This window comes from Oncorhynchus nerka, linkage group LG6 (assembly GCF_034236695.1).
Source record: "Oncorhynchus nerka isolate Pitt River linkage group LG6, Oner_Uvic_2.0, whole genome shotgun sequence".
NCBI classification, from domain to species: domain Eukaryota; kingdom Metazoa; phylum Chordata; class Actinopteri; order Salmoniformes; family Salmonidae; genus Oncorhynchus; species Oncorhynchus nerka.
In genome coordinates this window covers 17,255,279-17,260,858 of record NC_088401.1, presented here as the reverse complement: position 1 = coordinate 17,260,858, position 5,580 = coordinate 17,255,279, and the positions used below count along the sequence as shown (strand labels likewise).

The window sequence follows — 5,580 nt, the reverse complement described above, 5'->3', positions numbered from 1 at the left end:
ATGCATCTGAATGAAATGGCACCCTATTCCCTGTAACAGTGAAATCATTTTGACAAGAGCCCGTTTAGGTTTAGGATTAAGGTTTAGGATTAAGGTTTAGGATTAGGTTTAGGTTTAGGATTAGGGTTAGCCAGGTTCTGGTCAAAATTAGTGCACTGTTTAGGGAACAGATGCAGTCGAGACTCCCCTTCCACCATCTTATGTTAACGTTGCTGCATCACCACTACCTGCTCCATGTTCCCTAAGCCCTAACCTTAACCACTGCTCCATGTTCCCTAAGCCCTAACCTTAACCACTGCTCCATGTTCCCTAAGCCCTAACCTTAACCACTGCTCCATGTTCCCTAAGCCCTAACCTTAACCACTGCTCCATGTTCCCCCTAAGCCCATAACCCTTAACCACTGCTCCATGTTCCCTAAGCCCTAACCTTAACCACTGCTCCATGTTCCCTAAGCCCTAACCTTAACCACTGCTCCATGTTCCCTAAGCCCTAACCTTAACCACTGCTCCATGTTCCCTAAGCCCTAACCTTAACCACTGCTCCATGTTCCCTAAGCCCTAACCTTAACCACTGCTCCATGTTCCCTAAGCCCTAACCTTAACCACTGCTCCATGTTCCCTAAGCCCTAACCTTAACCACTGCTCCATGTTCCCTAAGCCCTAACCTTAACCACTGCTCCATGTTCCCTAAGCCCTATCCTTAACCTAAAACAGCTGACCCAGGATCAGTGGTGAAGAGGAAATGTCTACCTGCTCCACCTCCCACCCACTGGCCAGCTCTCCCTGCCCTCACCCACTGGCCAGCTCTCCCTGCCCTCACCCACGGGCCAGCTGTCCCTGCCCTCACCCACGGGCCAGCTGTCCCTGCCCTCACCCACGGGCCAGCTGTCCCTGCCCTCACCCACGGGCCAGCTGTCCCTGCCCTCACCCACGGGCCAGCTGTCCCTGCCCTCACCCACGGGCCAGCTGTCCCTGCCCTCACCCACGGGCCAGCTCTCCCTGCCCTGACCCACGGGCCAGCTCTCCCTGCCCTCACCCACGGGCCAGCTCTCCCTGCCCTGACCCACGGGCCAGCTCTCCCTGCCCTCACCCACGGGCCAGCTCTCCCTGCCCTCACCCACGGGCCAGCTCTCCCTGCCCTCACCCACGGGCCAGCTCTCCCTGCCCTCACCCACGGGCCAGCTCTCCCTGCCCTCACCCACGGGCCAGCTCTCCCTGCCCTCACCCACGGGCCAGCTCTCCCTGCCCTCACCCACGGGCCAGCTCTCCCTGCCCTCAACCACGAGAGATGTGTTTTTGCTCTGAGAAGATGGTGGCTCGATCCATAGAGAGGGTGCTCCCATGTCACTGACTTGGACTCCTACTAAGGACTACCCTCTCCACTGCTCCCCAGTCCACTGGGACGTAGATGGCTGGTTTTGTCCATCGTTGGCTGATCCTTCAACCTCCTCTATGTAAAGGCCGTACTAAACCCACCATTTTGTGAAAAGAAACTTTTCCCATCTACATTCAAAATGACCACACATGAGCTTGGAAAATATTGTACGGTGTAAATGTATCAGTTTGAGTGTTTTATTTTTTTAACGTATGAATTCTGGAAGACTGAATGAAGTGTGTTTGTGTTTGTGTCACACGGTTAGGTGTTAATGATTACAGATATGAGGACAGACAGATGGTGAGGTTTATGGGGTTTTAACTGTGGAAATTGTGAGGTATGTAATGGTGACCCAGAGTCCTTGCTACACATTGCTAAAGCATTGTGTGTGTGTGTGTGTGTGTGTGTGTGTGTGTGTGTGTGTGTGTGTATTGCTGTCTGCCGGTGGTCCTGTGAGAAATGTTAACTCATGTTCTGTGATGTTTATTGTTTGACACATAATGCTGATAATTCTAATACTCTCCATTCCATCGTCATTCGCTTTACTATAATAAAGCACTGTCTGCTAAACTGAGGTCTGTTTTCAGTACTTTGTACATGGTCATTATTTTCACTTGCTGTCTTTTGAGCTTTGTACATTTAATGTGTCCTTTATTTTTCCAGGTAGTGCCAGTGAGTCTTTTTCTTTTTTTTTTCTTTGGAGAGGAAGTGTTAAGTCAGCACAAACAGGACACACACACATGACTAAAACCAGGCTACATAAAGGAGACTAAAATAGATTCACTAATTACATCATTCAATTACACAAGCATAGTCACTGCAGACAGCAAGCAGTTTTAATGAAGTTTTCTCTATTGTATTTGACTAAACATATGGCCATCAAACTCAACAATGGACCTGGAAGCCAGTTCCACTGCGTGTTTTCATTGTTCCTGTCTAATCAGGGACTGATTTATACCAGGGACACCAGGTGGGTGATTCCTCTCTAATCAGGGACTAATTTATACCAGGGACACCAGGTGGGTGATTCCCCTCTAATCAGGGACTGATTTATACCAGGGACACCAGGTGGGTGATTCCTCTCTAATCGGGGACTGATTTAGACCTGAGACACCAGGTGGGTGATTCCTCTCTAATCAGGGACTGATTTATACCAGGGACACCAGGTGGGTGCAATTAATTATCTGGTAGAACAGAAAGCCAGCAGGCTCCGGACCTCGTAGGATAAGAGTTGAATAGTCTGGTTTAGAGTCATGTTCAACATGTAAATGATTACAGATTTTTACAACATGTTCATTTATGAAAGATGGGCCTTTTATTTATTTATTTAACTAGACTAATATTTTTGTGTAAAGTTAAATATTACAGTTCATTACGTCTGAAATGAGTGTTAAATTCCATGTTAAATGGAATTCCATGGAAGTAGCTAATTTATGCGTTTGTTTTAGGCCTATTATCTTACCAAATATTGTGCCTATTGAATTTAATTATGCGTTGGCCTTTTGATACTATTTGATTAATAAATTATAACTAGAAATTGTGGCATCTCATAGGATCAAATTAATTTTCTGGTTTTACAGCAATGAGGAACATGAATAAACGAAACAATGTGCTAATGTTCACAAAATGGTTACCGTTTTGAACATTTTTAGTTGTTTATTTAGAAATAAAGTATAATTGATTCCTTAGTTTTGTCAAACGTTTTTCATTTACTTTTGTAAATGTATTGCCCCCAACAGAAAATACAAATCTACAGGCAGTCATTGATCTAGGTAGACTGGATCTGTCTCCTTTAATTTAGCTAACTGAATTGATTGTGACTTGTGACTTGAGTTGAGCCTATCACGCATTCAAATCCTGCATCACACGTTTTAATGCTGCGTCAGTATACAAGGGAACTGTCTCTGAGTGCGCATTGCTCAGCTGGCGGGAACACGGGTCTGGTAGAGTCAACCCCAGAGCAGCGGAGTAAAAACGTCTGAGGTGAGATTGAGTTGTCACTGAAATAACACCAGCAGCACGCTGTTCAGGTAGCCGATATATAATGGCTATAATGCCGCCTTAGAAAAAAAGGTTAGAAAATGGTTAATCGGCTGTCCACATATGAGAACCTCCTTTGGTACCAGGTAGAAGCCCTTTTGGTTCAATGTAAAAAGGGTTATGCATAGAATCAAAACGGGTTCTCCTATTAGGACAGATGAAGAACCCTTTTAAGTTCTTGATATAACTTTGTTTCTAAGTGGAGGCCTACCATGCAAAGCCCATGGCCCCTTTTAGCTATTGTTTAGTAAATATTCAGAGTTGGATTCCATCCTCTGCTTCTATGCTTACTACACAGTTCTTTCTTGGATATTTTACTGAGAATTTGTTTGGAATAGGCCCGGTTCTTTTTTGTTCGATTATTATGGAAGCTATTTGTAATATAGGCTATGTAACCGTTTTAGTGGAGAGTATAGGCTGGCCAAGTAGACGACATGGGTTACAGGGCTCCCGAGTAGCGCAGTGGTCTAAGGCACTGCATCTCAGTGCTAGTGGCGTCACTACAGACCCTGGTTTGATTCCAACCGGCAAGATTGGGAGTCTCATAGAGCAGCGCACAATTGTCCCAGTGTCGTCCTGGTTTGGGCTTGGCCGGGGTAGGCCGTCATTGTAAATTATAATTTGTTCTTAACTGACTTGCCTAGTTAAATACATGTCAAATAAAAATCAACAGAGGTAAAAAGGAAATGGTGGTTGAGAATAGGTTTATGGCACAGAGCATAAACCACAGAGCATGCAGGGGTATTCAACTCTTACGCTACGAGGTCCGGAGCCTTCTGCCTTTCTCTTCGACCTAATTATTCATTTCTACACACATGGTGCCCCATGTCTAAATCAATCCCTGTTTCGAGAGGATTTTTTTTAAAATGCAGTGGAACTGGCTTCGTGGTCCAGAGTTGAGTTTGAGGGTCATAGGGCATCACTGCTGTTCATCATTTAGCTTCATGCAACAACATCTGATCTGTTGCCATCCAGGCATGCACCTATCAGTTAGTTATAGACCCAAGATTGAAGCTTGAATAGTTTCAAATCCACCAGAAGCTAACTCGCACTGCCTACTCAAACACGGCAATATTATCAATGTAATTGAATGTGTTTGGGTATAAAACACTAAATAGCAAAAGACATGACACCACCAAAGCCTGCCTGACACCAACTATCTCGCGGGCTCTGTGGATCCCTTGCAGAACGCCCAGATGGTGCGCCTGTATCTCCCCCGTCCCACCTTAAATGTTATTTCCGGTATTCCTGACATCCCCTTTAAGAGAGCGCGTCACACCCTTCAGTGGCCGGGAGGGGGCGCTTGTAGATTGTGTCATCGCCTACAACGGGCCCATTTTAGCTGTGTGTGTCTTACTCCCCAGTAAGAAGCATAATTTTCTCCTCACTGTTAAAAATTACATTTTTTGTATATATATAATTAACACCCCATTTATATAAATGGTCACTTAAGAAAACCAACGAATAGCTTAACTGCAGACAGAACAAAGTCCAAATAATTTCACAGTTATTAACAGGTAATTCGTTGTCTTGGCTGTTTTTTTATTCTAGGTCTATAATCAGTTAATGATCAGCCCACCAAGGCTCACAAAACATAACCCATCTACTGCGGCAGAGCGCAGCACACACGCAGAGAGACGCATATTCTCTGTGTAGCCTAGGCTACTGTGACAGAACACCACCGCACCGAGCACAGCACAACAGTCTCGTTCTTCCCGCGGTAGAAACAGATTTTGTTAGACTACTGCGTATGTACGCGTTGTTTACGTCGCACGGAGAACGCGTAACAGCTGATATGCCAATACAGTGTTCTAGTGTAATGACAAGTATTTTGAAAACAAGAATTTAGGGCTGTTTAAATGCGTGATATCTGCTCAGTCATTGTCAGGTTAAAATGATGCATTGTCATTTAACTGTCACTCTTTCCTCAGTGACAAACCGGGCATGGTAACGACTTTGTTTTTATTTATTTTTTCTGAATACAAAGAATCACATCCATGACAAATGGATATTAACAAAAATTCGGAATTGGAACATATTTCCTACGTTTGACTAGAATTTGTATGAACTTTTTTCAGTATTAACTGAATGAATAGCCCATGTCCATCGAGCAATTTGATGATCAATTCTGTTTTATTATTTTCAATACTTATTACAGTCAACCA

General features: G+C 44.5%; 1 pseudogene; it reads left to right on the top strand.

The window, feature by feature from the left end:
- Positions 1 to 396: 396 nt before the first annotated feature.
- LOC115129905 (coiled-coil domain-containing protein 86-like) lies at positions 397 to 1,949 on the top strand (annotated as a pseudogene).
- The last annotated feature ends 3,631 nt before the right edge of the window (positions 1,950 to 5,580 follow it).